Here is an 18,466-nt window from a genome sequence, read left to right as displayed (position 1 = left end):
TCAGGACTGTATACAGACTGTATACTATAGTTTTATGGTGTGTTGTGACAGTACATCAGGACTGTATAGACTGTATACTATAGTTTTATGGTGTGTTCTGACAGTACATCAGGACTGTATACAGACTGTATACTATAGTTTTATGGTGTGTTGTGACAGTACATCAGGACTGTATAGACTGTATACTATAGTTTTATGGTGTGTTCTGACAGTACATCAGGACTGTATACAGACTGTATACTATAGTTTTATGGTGTGTTGTGACAGTACATCAGCACTGTATAGACTTTATAATTAAGCAATAAGGCCCGAGGGGGCGTGGTAAATGGCCAATTTACCACGGCTAAGGGCTGTTCTTAGGCACGACGTATCGCAGAGTGCCTGGTCACAGCCCTTAGCTGTGGTATATTGGCCATATACCACAAACCCCCAAGGTGCCTTATTGCTATTATAAACTGGTCACCAACGTAATTAGAGCAGCAATAATACATGTTTTGTCATACCCGTGGTATACACAGCTGGCAGCCAATCAGCATTCAGGGCTCCAAACACCCAGTTTCTTATATAGTTTTATGTTGTGTTGTGTGCATTGCTCTCTGGGTTATGAATGGTTGTCTACCTGTAGCTGTTTGTGAGAGGAGGTCCGGACACTCCCACTGCTGTCCACTGCAGACAGGTGAAGACTGACCACTCCCACTCTCTGACCTGACACACGGTAACCTACGGAGACGCTGTCCAACGGCCCTGCAGGCCTACTCACACACACGTTTATGTACCAGGTTGACTAAATATTTCACACATCTCTATCCAGTGAAATGTTTCTTAGGAATGTGGACATAACAGGCAGAATGTACACACACACACGGGTACTCACTCCACAGTGAGGATGGGTGAGGAGGGGGTTAGTTTGAGGTGCATCAGAGGAAGGTAACGATGTAGGAACGGTTGCCTGTTCTAGAGTCTAGAACACACACACGAACCAGAGCACTGTGGTCCACCTCCACCTGACACACACACACACACACACATACACATACACATACACACACACACACACACACACACACACACACACACGTACCAAATGTTGTGTCTTATAATCCAACAGAATGAGAGGACACTCACAATGTCAACAGAGTCTATCTGGAAGTCGGAGATGGAGGTCACGGCGGGGTCAGCAGAGGTCAAACACAGGTCATAGGCCAGGGTGGAGGAGAGGCCGGGCCGCAGGGGAGACACCTAAGAGACATCACAAGCCTGATTTAGCAGCACTCTGTGGACCGTAGTCAGAACTCCTTGGCTATGGGCAGTGTATGTGTTTTAATGGTGTGTGTGTGTGTGTGTGTGTGTGTGTGTGTGTGTGTGTGTGTGTGTGTGTCTGTGTGTAAAAATGGTGAGTTTGTGTGTGTTGTCACCTGTACAACATTGCTGTTCTCCAGGTAAGTGATGTTGGCCAGCTCTCTGTCCTGAAAACGAACCAAGAAGTGTCCTGAACCCTAAACTCCTAGAGAGAGAGAGAGATATGAGAGAGACAGAGAGATGAGAGAGAGATATGATAGAGATACAGATATGATAGAAAGAGAGATGTGAGAGAGATATGAGAGAGAGATATGAGAGAGAGAGAGAGAGATATGAGAGAGAGAGATATGAGAGAGAGAGATATGAGAGAGAAAGATATGATAGAGATAGAGAAATGATAGAGATATGAGAGAGAGAGATATATGAGAGAGATATGAGAGAGAGCGATATGAGAGCGATATGATAGAGAGAGAGAGATATGAGAGAGAGAGGTATGATAGAGAGAGAGAGATATGAGAGAGTGCGATATGAGAGAAAGCGATATGAGAGAGAGATACGAGAGAGAGATATGAGAGAGATATGAGAGAGAGCGAGATTTGAGAGAGAGATATGATAGAGATATAAGAGAGAGAGCGATATGAGAGAGAGCGATATGAGAGAGAGCGATATGAGAGAGATATGAGAGAGAGCGATATGAGAGAGAGCGAGATTTGAGAGAGAGATATGATAGAGATATAAGAGAGAGAGCGATATGAGAGAGAGAGATATGAGAGAGAGAGATATGAGAGAGAAAGATATGATAGAGATAGAGAAATGATAGAGATATGAGAGAGAGAGATATATGAGAGAGATATGAGAGAGAGCGATATGAGAGCGATATGATAGAGAGAGAGAGATATGAGAGAGAGAGGTATGATAGAGAGAGAGATATGAGAGAGTGCGATATGAGAGAAAGCGATATGAGAGAGAGATACGAGAGAGAGATATGAGAGAGATATGAGAGAGAGCGAGATTTGAGAGAGAGATATGATAGAGATATAAGAGAGAGAGCGATATGAGAGAGAGCGATATGAGAGAGAGCGATATGAGAGAGATATGAGAGAGAGCGATATGAGAGAGAGCGAGATTTGAGAGAGAGATATGATAGAGATATAAGAGAGAGAGCGATATGAGAGAGAGCGATATGAGAGAGAGATATGAGAGAGAGATATATATGAGAGAGAGAGAGATATGAGAGAGATATATGAGAGAGAGAAAGAGAGATGTGAGAGAGAGAGATATGAGAGAGAGCGATATGAGAGAGAGAGAGATATGTGAGAAAGAGATATGAGAGAGAGCGATACGAGAGAGAAAGAGATATGAGGGGGAGAGAGACATGAGAGAGCGATATGAGAGAGAGATATATGAGAGAGAGAGAGATATGAGAGAGAGCGATATGAGAGAGAGCGATATGAGAGAGAGAGATATGAGAGAGAGAGAGATATGAGAGAGAGAGAGAAAAAAAAGTGGAGACAAAGTGGAGACAAATTTGACCCCAATATCTACCGGGGTACAGCAAACTTGTTGTTTGTGTACATGGATTTTATAATGTCGTATGTTTTACCCCCAACACCACTTTCCATCCATTTGTATAGCAGACCCTCATGCCAAATTGAGTTGAAGGCTTTTTTGAAATCAACAAAGCATGAGAAGACTTTGCCTTTGTTTTGGTTTGTTTGGTTGTCAATTAGGGTGTGCAGGGTGAATACATGGTATGTTGTACGGTAATTTGGTAAAAAGCCAATTTGACATTTTCATAGGACAACAATCTGGCCTTTATGGAAGAGTGGCAAGAAGAAAGCCATTTCTTAAAGATATCCATAAAAAGTGTCGTTTAAAGTTTGCCACAAGCCACCTGGGAGACACACCAAACATGTGGAAGAAGGTGCTCTGGTCAGATGAAACCAAAATTGAACTTTTTGGCAACAATGCAAAACGTTATGTTTGGCGTAAAAGCAACACAGCTCATCACCCTGAACACTCCATCCCCACTGTCAAACATGGTGGTGGCAGCATCATGGTTTGGGCCTGCTTTTCTTCAGCAGGGACAGGGAAGATGGTTAAAATTGATGGGAAGATGGATGGAGCCAAATACAGGACCATTCTGGAAGAAAACCTGATGGAGTCTGCAAAAGACCTGAGACTGGGACGGAGATTTGTATTCCAACAAGACAATGATCCAAAACATAAAGCAAAATCTACAATGGAATGGTTCAAAAATAAACATATCCAGGTGTTAGAATGGCCAAGTCAAAGTCCAGACCTGAATCCAATCGAGAATCTGTGGAAAGAACTGAAAACTGCTGTTCACAAATGCTCTCCATCCAACCTCACTGAGCTCGAGCTGTTTTGCAAGGAGGAATGGGAAAAAATGTCAGTCTCTCGATGTGCAAAACTGATAGAGACATACCCCAAGCGACTTACAGCTGTAATCGCAGCAAAAGGTGGCGCTACAAAGTATTAACTTAAGGGGGCTGAATAATTTTGCACGCCCAATTTTTCAGTTTTTGATTTGTTCAAAAAGTTTGAAATATCCAATAAATGTCGTTCCACTTCATGATTGTGTCCCACTTGTTGTTGATTCTTCACAAAAAAATACAGTTTTATATCTTTATGTTTGAAGCCTGAAATGTGGCAAAAGGTCGCAAAGTTCAAGGGGGCCGAATAGTTTCGCAAGGCACTGTATAAGAGAGAGCGAGAGCGGTAGAGAGAGAGTTAAAGAGAGAGAGAGAGATAGAGAGACAGAGAGAGAGAGATAAGAGAGAGAGAGAGAGAGAGAGAGAGACAGAAAGAGGGAGACAGAGAGAGAGAGAGAGAGAGAGAAAAGAGAGAAAAGAGAGAAAAGAGAGAGATAGTGGAAAGTCATGCATCAAATCTGCTAGGAGGTTATTCACAGTGGCATTTGCAATGTGTCAGAGTAGTTATAAAGGGAGGGAGATAAGAGGAGACACAGGATGACGTTACGGGGACGAGGTTTCCTATAATATGACTGGCCCAAACAAATTCAATTTACGTCCTAAAAGTAAACATAGACACAATGCAAACATGAACAGAGTGATGGGTAAAGTGTTGTTAGATAAGGAGAGAGGCAGACGGAGAGTGAGAGAGATGCAGGTGGAGAGTGGGAGGCAGGGAGGCAGACGGAGAGTGAGAGAGATGCAGGTGGAGAGTGAGAGCGATACAGGTGGAGAGTGGGAGGGAGGCAGGTGGAGAGTGAGAGAGATGCAGGTGGAGAGTGGGAGGGAGGCAGACGGAGAGTGAGACGCAGGTGGAGAGTGAGACGCAGGTGGAGCGTGAGAGAGATGCAGGTGGAGAGTGGGAGGAAGGCAGGTGGAGAGTGGGAGGGAGGCAGGTGGAGAGTGAGAGAGATGCAGACGGAGAGTGGGAGAGGGGCAGACGGAGAGTGGGAGAGGGGCAGACGGAGCGTGGGAGAGGGGCAGACGGAGCGTGGGAGAGGGGCAGACGGAGCGTGGGAGAGGGGCAGACGGAGAGTGGGAGAGAGGCAGACGGAGAGTGGGAGAGGGGCAGACGGAGCGTGGGAGAGGGGCAGACGGAGCGTGGGAGAGGGGCAGACGGAGCGTGGGAGAGGGGCAGATGGAGAGTGGGAGAGGGGCAGACGGCGTGTGGGAGAGGGGCAGACGGAGCGTGGGAGAGGGGCAGACGGAGCGTGGGAGAGGGGCAGACGGAGCGTGGGAGAGGGGCAGACGGAGCGTGGGAGAGAGGCAGACGGAGAGTGGGAGAGAGGCAGACGGAGCGTGGGAGAGAGGCAGACGGAGAGTGAGACGCAGGTGGAGAGTGAGACGCAGGTGGAGAGTGAGAGAGATGCAGGTGGAGAGTGGGAGGAAGGCAGGTGGAGAGTGGGAGAGATGCAGACGGAGAGTGGGAGAGGGGCAGACGGAGAGTGGGAGAGGGGCAGACGGAGCGTGGGAGAGGGGCAGACGGAGCGTGGGAGAGGGGCAGACGGAGCGTGGGAGAGGGGCAGACGGAGAGTGGGAGAGAGGCAGACGGAGAGTGGGAGAGAGGCAGACGGAGAGTGGGAGAGGGGCAGACGGAGCGTGGGAGAGGGGCAGACGGAGCGTGGGAGAGGGGCAGACGGAGCGTGGGAGAGGGGCAGATGGAGAGTGGGAGAGGGGCAGACGGCGCGTGGGAGAGGGGCAGACGGAGCGTGGGAGAGGGGCAGACGGAGCGTGGGAGAGGGGCAGACGGAGCGTGGGAGAGGGGCAGACGGAGCGTGGGAGAGAGGCAGACGGAGAGTGGGAGAGAGGCAGACGGAGCGTGGGAGAGGGGCAGACGGAGCGTGGGAGAGAGGCAGACGGAGAGTGGGAGAGAGGCAGACGGAGAGTGGGAGAGGGGCAGACGGAGCGTGGGAGAGAGGCAGACGGAGAGTGGGAGAGAGGCAGACGGAGCGTGGGAGAGGGGCAGACGGCGCGTGGGAGAGGGGCAGACGGAGCGTGGGAGAGGGAGACACACCATATGCTAGAAGAGCGTTTTGGTCTGAGCTACTTGGTGAAACATCTGTTTGGGTCATTAAGATAAACAAAGAGAGGACTGAGTGCTGTGTGCGTGCATGTGTGTTTGTGTGTGTGTGTGTGCGTATGTGCTGGCTGATTAGTCATTCCCATCCCAACAGGAAGTAGAGACATTGCAGTAGAAGTGTGTTTATTAGTTTGCTCAGTGGAGAGAGGGCACAATATGGCTACTAGCCTGAGTGGTGGCCAGTCTCTTTTAGGTTTCAACAAAAATCCTCTTAAACCACAAGGATAAACAGAAAGGATATCGTACTCTAGTTCTATTTCAAATAAAACCAGTCACACATTCTCATCTGCAATTTTCACAGGCAATTTGTGTGAAGGAGGCCCTGATTGCAGTCAACAGGTTTTCTTTGTGTGTGTGTGTGTGTGTGTGTGTGTGTGTGTGTGTGTGTGTGTGTGTGTGTGTGTGTGTGTGTGTGTGTGTGTGTGTGTGTCTGTGTGTGTGTGTGTGTGTGTGTGTGTATGCTCCTCTGTCCTTTTCCTTGGTAAAAAATCCCCCTTTCACACAAACGTTTTTGTGGAGACAGACACAGGAGTTGCTATGGAGACCACCATCACTTTTCTCAGGCACATTGCAAGTAATTGGAGTAAGAATGAGGGAGGAAGGGAGAGAGGGAGCGAGGCATGTGTCTGTGTGTGATAGAGGGAAACAGAGATAAACTAGGAGAGAGAGAGAGAGAGAGAGACAGAGAGAGACAGAGAGAGAAAGAGAGAGAAAGAGAGAGAGACAGAGAGAGAGAGAGAGAGAGAGGTGGGGAAAAGGGGAGGTAAAGAAACAATGAGCGATAGAGAAACACTCACCAGACTGGCAGGATAGTGGGGCTTAGGGCACGGGTGGGACAGGAGAGGAGGAGTAGGAGGGGAGGAGGGAGAGAGAGAGAGAACCCGGGGCGCTGCAGTCTACTCTCGCTCCGTTCTACTGAGGGATCCTGGTTCAGAGGACCTGGGGAGTTCCCACTGCTGTACACCAGCCACTGCACACACACAAAGACACACACAGTTGATTCAGAGAGGCAAATACTTACATTTAAATGGAATATTGTCTTGTATTTGTATCTGAGAAATTGGTGTCAGCTTCAATAAGAATGTTTTACTGTCAGTCAATAAACTCTATAAAGTCCATGTATTGTCAATTAGCTAAAGACATCACACTAAAATACACAACTGTCCCTCCCTCCCTCCCTTCATCTGAAAACACACACCCCTGTCTCCCCCTCTGAAAACACACACTCCTGTCCCCCCTCTGAAAACACACACTCCTGTCCCCCCTCTGAAAACACACACTCCTGTCTCCCCCTCTGAAAACACACACTCCTGTCTCCCCCTCTGAAAACACACACTCTTGTCCCCCCCTCTGAAAACACACACTCCTGTCTCCCCCTCTGAAAACACACACTCCTGTCCCCCCCTCTGAAAACACACACTCCTGTCCCCCCCTCTGAAAACACACACTCCTGTCTCCCCCTCTGAAAACACACACTCCTGTCTCCCCCTCTGAAACACACACCCCTGTCCCTCCCTCCCTTCCTCCATCTGAAAATACACACTCCTTTCTCCCCCTCTGAAACACACACTCCTTCCATTTATCTAAACCCCCCCTGTTCCCCCAGGGTGTGGCAGGTGACCCTGTAGGCATGCTGCTGGGATCTCCTGGGTTCTGATAGGTTGAGAGCCTCCACGCCCCTCCCCCTCAGCCTTGGGATCGCCATGGAAACATGCAGGGACCAGGGGCCAGGGCTGTGGCCCCCCCTCGAAGACGACTAGGCAAGACGCACCCAAAAACAAGACCACCTCTGAAACCAGGGTCTGGAGAGGGGGAAGAGAGGGATGAGCAGAGGGACAAGGAGTAACATTTATAGAGATGACAGACAGAGAGAAACCTGGTATACTGTATGAATAGAGATGTACATTTATAGAGATGACAGACAGAGAGAAACCTGATATACTGTATGAATAGAGATGTACATTTATAGAGATGACAGACAGAGAGAAACCTGGTATACTGTATGAATAGAGATGCACATTTATAGAGATGACAGGCAGAGAGAAACATGGTATACTGTATGAATAGAGATGTACATTTATAGAGATGACAGACAGAGAGAAACATGGTATACTGTATGAATAGAGATGTACATTTATAGAGATGACAGGCAGAGAGAAACATGGTATACTGTATGAATAGAGATGTACATTTATAGAGATGACAGAGAGAAACCTGGTATACTGTATGAATAGAGATGTACATTTATAGAGATGACAGACAGAGAGAAACATGGTATACTGTATGAATAGAGATGTACATTTATAGAGATGACAGACAGAGAGAAACCTGGTATACTGTATGAATAGAGATGCACATTTATAGAGATGACAGACAGAGAGAAACATGGTATACTGTATGAATAGAGATGTACATTTATAGAGATGACAGACAGAGAGAAACCTGGTATACTGTATGAATAGAGATGTACATTTATAGAGATGACAGACAGAGAGAAACCTGGTATACTGTATGAATAGAGATGTACATTTATAGAGATGACAGACAGAGAGAAACCTGGTATACTGTATGAATAGAGATGTACATTTATAGAGATGACAGGCAGAGAGAAACCTGGTATACTGTATGAATAGAGATGTACATTTATAGAGATGACAGAGAGAAACCTGGTATACTGTATGAATAGAGATGTACATTTATAGAGATGACAGAGAGAAACCTGGTATACTGTATGAATAGAGATGTACATTTATAGAGATGACAGACAGAGAGAAACATGGTATACTGTATGAATAGAGATGTACATTTATAGAGATGACAGACAGAGAGAAACCTGGTATACTGTATGAATAGAGATGCACATTTATAGAGATGACAGACAGAGAGAAACATGGTATACAGTATGAATAGAGATGTACATTTATAGAGATGACAGATAGAGAGAAACCTGGTATACTGTATGAATAGAGATGTACATTTATAGAGATGACAGAGAGAAACCTGGTATACTGTATGAATAGAGATGTACATGTATAGAGATGACAGACAGAGAGAAACCTGGTATACTGTATGAATAGAGATGTACATTTATAGAGATGACAGGCAGAGAGAAACCTGGTATACTGTATGAATAGAGATGTACATTTATAGAGATGACAGACAGAGAGAAACATGGTATACTGTATGAATAGAGATGTACATTTATAGAGATGACAGACAGAGAGAAACCTGGTATACTGTATGAATAGAGATGTACATTTATAGAGATGACAGACAGAGAGAAACATGGTATACTGTATGAATAGAGATGTACATTTATAGAGATGACAGGCAGAGAGAAACATGGTATACTGTATGAATAGAGATGTACATTTATAGAGATGACAGACAGAGAGAAACATGGTATACTGTATGAATAGAGATGTACATTTATAGAGATGACAGGCAGAGAGAAACATGGTATACTGTATGAATAGAGATGTACATTTATAGAGATGACAGAGAGAAACCTGGTATACTATATGAATAGAGATGTACATTTATAGAGATGACAGACAGAGAGAAACATGGTATACTGTATGAATAGAGATGTACATTTATAGAGATGACAGACAGAGAGAAACATGGTATACTGTATGAATAGAGATGTACATTTATAGAGATGACAGACAGAGAGAAACCTGGTATACTGTATGAATAGAGATGCACATTTATAGAGATGACAGACAGAGAGAAACATGGTATACTGTATGAATAGAGATGTACATTTATAGAGATGACAGACAGAGAGAAACCTGGTATACTGTATGAATAGAGATGTACATTTATAGAGATGACAGACAGAGAGAAACCTGGTATACTGTATGAATAGAGATGTACATTTATAGAGATGACAGACAGAGAGAAACCTGGTATACTGTATGAATAGAGATGTACATTTATAGAGATGACAGACAGAGAGAAACCTGGTATACTGTATGAATAGAGATGTACATTTATAGAGATAACAGAGAGAAACCTGGTATACTGTATGAATAGAGATGTACATTTATAGAGATGACAGGCAGAGAGAAACCTGGTATACTGTATGAATAGAGATGTACATTTATAGAGATGACAGAGAGAAACCTGGTATACTGTATGAATAGAGATGTACATTTATAGAGATGACAGAGAGAAACCTGGTATACTGTATGAATAGAGATGTACATGTATAGAGATGACAGACAGAGAGAAACATGGTATACTGTATGAATAGAGATGTACATTTATAGAGATGACAGACAGAGAGAAACCTGGTATACTGTATGAATAGAGATGCACATTTATAGAGATGACAGACAGAGAGAAACATGGTATACTGTATGAATAGAGATGTACATTTATAGAGATGACAGATAGAGAGAAACCTGGTATACTGTATGAATAGAGATGTACATTTATAGAGATGACAGAGAGAAACCTGGTATACTGTATGAATAGAGATGTACATGTATAGAGATGACAGACAGAGAGAAACCTGGTATACTGTATGAATAGAGATGTACATTTATAGAGATGACAGGCAGAGAGAAACCTGGTATACTGTATGAATAGAGATGTACATTTATAGAGATGACAGACAGAGAGAAACATGGTATACTGTATGAATAGAGATGTACATTTATAGAGATGACAGACAGAGAGAAACCTGGTATACTGTATGAATATAGATGTACATTTATAGAGATGACAGACAGAGAGAAACATGGTATACTGTATGAATAGAGATGTACATTTATAGAGATGACAGGCAGAGAGAAACATGGTATACTGTATGAATAGAGATGTACATTTATAGAGATGACAGACAGAGAGAAACATGGTATACTGTATGAATAGAGATGTACATTTATAGAGATGACAGGCAGAGAGAAACATGGTATACTGTATGAATAGAGATGTACATTTATAGAGATGACAGAGAGAAACCTGGTATACTGTATGAATAGAGATGTACATTTATAGAGATGACAGACAGAGAGAAACATGGTATACTGTATGAATAGAGATGTACATTTATAGAGATGACAGACAGAGAGAAACATGGTATACTGTATGAATAGAGATGTACATTTATAGAGATGACAGACAGAGAGAAACCTGGTATACTGTATGAATAGAGATGCACATTTATAGAGATGACAGACAGAGAGAAACATGGTATACTGTATGAATAGAGATGTACATTTATAGAGATGACAGAGAGAAACCTGGTATACTGTATGAATAGAGATGTACATTTATAGAGATGACAGACAGAGAGAAACCTGGTATACTGTATGAATAGAGATGTACATTTATAGAGATGACAGACAGAGAGAAACCTGGTATACTGTATGAATAGAGATGTACATTTATAGAGATGACAGACAGAGAGAAACCTGGTATACTGTATGAATAGAGATGTACATTTATAGAGATGACAGGCAGAGAGAAACATGGTATACTGTATGAACAGAGATGTACATTTATAGAGATGACAGACAGAGAGAAACATGGTATACTGTATGAATAGAGATGTACATTTATAGAGATGACAGACAGAGAGAAACATGGTATACTGTATGAATAGAGATGTACATTTATAGAGATGACAGACAGAGAGAAACCTGGTATACTGTATGAATAGAGATGCACATTTATAGAGATGACAGACAGAGAGAAACATGGTATACTGTATGAATAGAGATGTACATTTATAGAGATGACAGATAGAGAGAAACCTGGTATACTGTATGAATAGAGATGTACATTTATAGAGATGACAGAGAGAAACCTGGTATACTGTATGAATAGAGATGTACATTTATAGAGATGACAGACAGAGAGAAACCTGGTATACTGTATGAATAGAGATGTACATTTATAGAGATGACAGGCAGAGAGAAACCTGGTATACTGTATGAATAGAGATGTACATTTATAGAGATGACAGACAGAGAGAAACATGGTATACTGTATGAATAGAGATGTACATTTATAGAGATGACAGACAGAGAGAAACCTGGTATACTGTATGAATAGAGATGTACATTTATAGAGATGACAGGCAGAGAGAAACCTGGTATACTGTATGAATAGAGATGTACATTTATAGAGATGACAGACAGAGAGAAACATGGTATACTGTATGAATAGAGATGTACATTTATAGAGATGACAGACAGAGAGAAACCTGGTATACTGTATGAATAGAGATGTACATTTATAGAGATGACAGACAGAGAGAAACATGGTATACTGTATGAATAGAGATGTACATTTATAGAGATGACAGGCAGAGAGAAACATGGTATACTGTATGAATAGAGATGTACATTTATAGAGATGACAGACAGAGAGAAACATGGTATACTGTATGAATAGAGATGTACATTTATAGAGATGACAGGCAGAGAGAAACATGGTATACTGTATGAATAGAGATGTACATTTATAGAGATGACAGAGAGAAACCTGGTATACTGTATGAATAGAGATGTACATTTATAGAGATGACAGACAGAGAGAAACATGGTATACTGTATGAATAGAGATGTACATTTATAGAGATGACAGACAGAGAGAAACATGGTATACTGTATGAATAGAGATGTACATTTATAGAGATGACAGACAGAGAGAAACCTGGTATACTGTATGAATAGAGATGCACATTTATAGAGATGACAGACAGAGAGAAACATGGTATACTGTATGAATAGAGATGTACATTTATAGAGATGACAGAGAGAAACCTGGTATACTGTATGAATAGAGATGTACATTTATAGAGATGACAGACAGAGAGAAACCTGGTATACTGTATGAATAGAGATGTACATTTATAGAGATGACAGACAGAGAGAAACCTGGTATACTGTATGAATAGAGATGTACATTTATAGAGATGACAGACAGAGAGAAACCTGGTATACTGTATGAACAGAGATGTACATTTATAGAGATGACAGACAGAGAGAAACATGGTATACTGTATGAATAGAGATGTACATTTATAGAGATGACAGAGAGAAACCTGGTATACTGTATGAATAGAGATGTACATTTATAGAGATGACAGGCAGAGAGAAACATGGTATACTGTATGAACAGAGATGTACATTTATAGAGATGACAGACAGAGAGAAACATGGTATACTGTATGAATAGAGATGTACATTTATAGAGATGACAGACAGAGAGAAACATGGTATACTGTATGAATAGAGATGTACATTTATAGAGATGACAGACAGAGAGAAACCTGGTATACTGTATGAATAGAGATGCACATTTATAGAGATGACAGACAGAGAGAAACATGGTATACTGTATGAATAGAGATGTACATTTATAGAGATGACAGATAGAGAGAAACATGGTATACTGTATGAATAGAGATGTACATTTATAGAGATGACAGAGAGAAACCTGGTATACTGTATGAATAGAGATGTACATTTATAGAGATGACAGACAGAGAGAAACCTGGTATACTGTATGAATAGAGATGTACATTTATAGAGATGACAGGCAGAGAGAAACCTGGTATACTGTATGAATAGAGATGTACATTTATAGAGATGACAGACAGAGAGAAACATGGTATACTGTATGAATAGAGATGTACATTTATAGAGATGACAGACAGCGAGAAACCTGGTATACTGTATGAATAGAGATGTACATTTATAGAGATGACAGGCAGAGAGAAACCTGGTATACTGTATGAATAGAGATGTACATTTATAGAGATGACAGACAGAGAGAAACATGGTATACTGTATGAATAGAGATGTACATTTATAGAGATGACAGACAGAGAGAAACCTGGTATACTGTATGAATAGAGATGTACATTTATAGAGATGACAGACAGAGAGAAACATGGTATACTGTATGAATAGAGATGTACATTTATAGAGATGACAGGCAGAGAGAAACATGGTATACTGTATGAATAGAGATGTACATTTATAGAGATGACAGACAGAGAGAAACATGGTATACTGTATGAATAGAGATGTACATTTATAGAGATGACAGGCAGAGAGAAACATGGTATACTGTATGAATAGAGATGTACATTTATAGAGATGACAGAGAGAAACCTGGTATACTGTATGAATAGAGATGTACATTTATAGAGATGACAGACAGAGAGAAACATGGTATACTGTATGAATAGAGATGTACATTTATAGAGATGACAGACAGAGAGAAACATGGTATACTGTATGAATAGAGATGTACATTTATAGAGATGACAGACAGAGAGAAACCTGGTATACTGTATGAATAGAGATGCACATTTATAGAGATGACAGACAGAGAGAAACATGGTATACTGTATGAATAGAGATGTACATTTATAGAGATGACAGAGAGAAACCTGGTATACTGTATGAATAGAGATGTACATTTATAGAGATGACAGACAGAGAGAAACCTGGTATACTGTATGAATAGAGATGTACATTTATAGAGATGACAGACAGAGAGAAACCTGGTATACTGTATGAATAGAGATGTACATTTATAGAGATGACAGACAGAGAGAAACCTGGTATACTGTATGAATAGAGATGTACATTTATAGAGATGACAGGCAGAGAGAAACATGGTATACTGTATGAACAGAGATGTACATTTATAGAGATGACAGACAGAGAGAAACATGGTATACTGTATGAATAGAGATGTACATTTATAGAGATGACAGAGAGAAACCTGGTATACTGTATGAATAGAGATGTACATTTATAGAGATGACAGACAGAGAGAAACCTGGTATACTGTATGAATAGAGATGTACATTTATAGAGATGACAGGCAGAGAGAAACCTGGTATACTGTATGAATAGAGATGTACATTTATAGAGATGACAGCGAGAAACCTGGTATACTGTATGAATAGAGATGTACATTTATAGAGATGACAGGCAGAGAGAAACCTGGTATACTGTATGAATAGAGATGTACATTTATAGAGATGACAGACAGAGAGAAACCTGGTATACTGTATGAATAGAGATGTACATTTATAGAGATGACAGGCAGAGAGAAACCTGGTATACTGTATGAATAGAGATGTACATTTATAGAGATGACAGAGAGAAACCTGGTATACTGTATGAATAGAGATGTACATTTATAGAGATGACAGACAGAGAGAAACCTGGTATACTGTATGAATAGAGATGTACATTTATAGAGATGACAGAGAGAAACCTGGTATACTGTATGAATAGAGATGTACAGTGCTTTCACTATTCACACCGTTTGAATTTTTCCACTTTATTTTGTGTTACAAAGTGGGATTACAATTATTGAATTGTCAACGATCTACACAAAATATTCTGTAATGTCAAGGTGGAAGAAAAACCTATAATAGTTGGTAAAACAAAAATATGAAAAATAAAAAACTACTTACATACTGGGTAAGTGGGTAAGTATTCAACTTCCTGAATCAATACATGTTAGAACAACCTTTGGCAGCTGTGAGTCTTTCTGGGTAAGTCCCCAAGAGCCTTGCACATCTGGATTGTACAACATTATTATTAAAAAAATTCTTCAAGCTCTGCCAAGTTGGTTGTTGATCATTGCTAGACAGCCATTTTCAAGTCATTTTAAGTCAAAACTGTAACTAGGCCACTCAGGAACATTCAAGCAACTCCAGTGGCCTTGTTTAAGGTAATTGTCTTGACTGTCTCCCAGTGTCTGTTGGAAAGCTGACAGAACCAGGTGTTCCTCTACAATTTTGCCTGTGCTTTGCTTTATTCCATTCATTTGTATCATAAAAAACTCCATAGTCCTTGCCGATGACAAGCATACCCATAACATGATGCAGCCACCACCATGCTTGAAAATATGAAGAGTGGTGATGTGTTGTGTTGGATTTGCCCAAAACATAACGCTTCGTATTGAGGACATAAAGTTAATTTCTTTACCACATTTTTTTGCAGTTATACTTTAGTGCCTTATTGCAAACAGGATGCATGTTTTGGAATATTAAAAAAAACTGTACAGACTTCCTCACTGTCATTTAGGTTAGTATTTTGGAGTAACTACAATGTTGTTGGTCCATCCTCAGTTTTCTCATATCACAGCCATTAAACTCTGTAACTGTTTTACAGTTACCATTGGCCTCATGGTGAAATCCCTGAGCGGTTTCCTTCCTCTTCGGCAACTGAGTCAGGAAGGACGCCTGTATCTTTGTAGTGACTGGGTTTATTGATACACCATCCAAAACCTAATTAACAGCTTCACCAATGCGCAAAGGGATATTCAGGGTCTGCTTTTTTATTTTTACCAAATCGGTGTGCTTCTTTGCAAGGCATTGGAAAACTTCTCTGGTCTTTGTGGTTGAATCTGTGCTTAAAATTCACTACTCGACTGAGGGACCTTACAGATAATTGTATATGTGGGGCAGGGGCGCAACTTTCACTGGGGGAAAAATGAATTTTTGTCAACGCCAGTATTATCATTGGAATGTGATACAAAATTAGGCCTGGTGTGCTTTAGGACCATGCAGACACCACCGAGCCTTCGGAGAGGCTGTTTGGAGTGTTTATCCGACTGGATAGACAGTCGTTTAATAATAGAGGCTCAGCGATGTTAGGATTTTGAAAGTTGTGCAGTGTCCACCTGGCTTAAATGGTAGGCTACAAGCAACAGGCATGGTTGTAGTTGATGGGAAAGTGAGCCATATAACTGAATAATTAGAATAGAATGAATGCGCCTCACTGAGGTGAGATTGCTGTGCTGCATTGTGTTGACAAGAACATAAAAACCCTAATGTCAATAACAAGTAGGCCTAGAGAAGGTAAATGCTGCCACAATAGTGGCACTTACATAAGACAGGTAGCATTGTAAGCGCAACACATGAACCGGCAGTGTTGCATTGTAAGCGCACCACTCTTCTCTTCCCAGTCACTCAACCAACCTGGGGAAAATAAGTCAATTAAACCCCCCCAGTCTCTCTCTCTCTCAGTCTCTGTGTGCACCTTGAGGGGACTGTGGGGAGCCAGCGTTGCCATGGAAGTGATGGTGTAGTGTTCCATTTCCACAGTGATAGTGATGAGGGTGTGGCCTGGTCCCACTGCTTCCAGCTGGAGTCCTCTAAAGAACCCTGAGCCTGGACCCACAGAACCCACAGAACCCCCACACACACACACACACACACACACACACACACACACACACACACACACACACACACACACACACACACACACACACACACACACACACACACACACACACACACACACAGACACAAAAATGTATTTGGATTGAAAACTAGTGAACTGCATTTTAGAGTTGGTAGCAGGAGTGGAGATTATTCCATTACACACCGTCTCTCAGTCAGACTGTCTCTCTGAGTCTCTCTCTCAGTCTGACTGTCTCTCTCAGTCTGACTGTCTCTCTCAGTCTCTCTCTCAGTCTGACTGTCTCTCTGAGTCTCTCTCTCAGTCTGACTGTCTCTCTGAGTCTCTCTCTCAGTCTGACTGTCTCTCTCAGTCTGACTGTCTCTCTCAGTCTGACTGTCTCTCTCAGTCGGACTGTCTCTCTCAGTCTGACTGTCTCTCTGAGTCTCTCTCTCAGTCTGACTGTCTCTCTGAGTCTCTCTCTCAGTCTGACTGTCTCTCTCAGTCTGACTGTCTCTCTCAGTCTGACTGTCTCTCTCAGTCGGACTGTCTCTCTCAGTCTGACTGTCTCTCTGAGTCTCTCTCTCAGTCTGACTGTCTCTCTCAGTCTCTCTCTCAGTCTTACTGTCTCTCTGAGTCTGACTCTCTCAGTCTTACTGTCTCTCTGAGTCTGACTCTCTCAGTCGGACTGTCTCTCTGAGTCTGACTCTCTCAGTCGGACTGTCTCTCTCAGTCTGACTCTCTCAGTCTGACTGTCTCTCTGAGTCTGACTCTCTCAGTCTGAATGTCTCTCTGAGTCTGACTCTCTCAGTCTGACTGTCTCTCTGAGTCTTTCTCTCAGTCTGACTGTCTCTCTGAGTCTGACTCTCTCAGTCGGACTGTCTCTCTCAGTCTCTCTCTGAGTCTGACTCTCTCAGTCTGACTGTCTCTCTGAGTCTGTCTATTAGTCTGACTGTCTCTCTGAGTCTGACTCTCTCATTCTGACTGTCTCTCTGAGTCTGACTGTCTCTCTCAGTCTGATTGTCTCTCTCAGTCTGACTGTCTCTCTGAGTCTCTCTCTCAGTCTGACTGTCTCTCCGAGTCTGACTCTCTCAGTCTGACTGTCTCTCTGAGTCTCTCTCTCAGTCTGACTCTCTCTCTGAGTCTCTCTCTCAGTCTGACTGTCTCTCTGAGTCTCTCTCTCAGTCTGACTGTCTCTCTGAGTCTCTCTCTCAGTCTGACTGTCTCTCTGAGTCTCTCTCTCAGTCTGACTGTCTCTCTGAGTCTGACTCTCTCAGTCGGACTGTCTCTCTGAGTCTCTCTCTCAGTCTGACTGTCTCTCTGAGTCTCTCTCTCAGTCTGACTGTCTCTCTGAGTCTCTTTCTCAGTCTGACTGTCTCTCTGAGTCTGACTCTCTCAGTCGGACTGTCTCTCTGAGT

The 18,466-nt window shown here is 42.4% G+C and overlaps 1 pseudogene; it reads right to left on the bottom strand.

Annotated features, from left to right (window-relative positions):
- Window positions 1-18,466, bottom strand: part of LOC149984885 (nuclear pore membrane glycoprotein 210-like) — a 34,430-nt pseudogene that overhangs the window by 142 nt on the left and 15,822 nt on the right.

The sequence above is a fragment of the Oncorhynchus mykiss genome, chromosome 2, assembly GCF_057628025.1.
Source record: "Oncorhynchus mykiss isolate SJ-2025 chromosome 2, ASM5762802v1, whole genome shotgun sequence".
NCBI classification, from domain to species: Eukaryota; Metazoa; Chordata; class Actinopteri; order Salmoniformes; family Salmonidae; genus Oncorhynchus; species Oncorhynchus mykiss.
The sequence above is the reverse complement of the archived record's forward strand: the minus strand, read 5'-3'. Positions and strand labels throughout refer to the sequence as shown.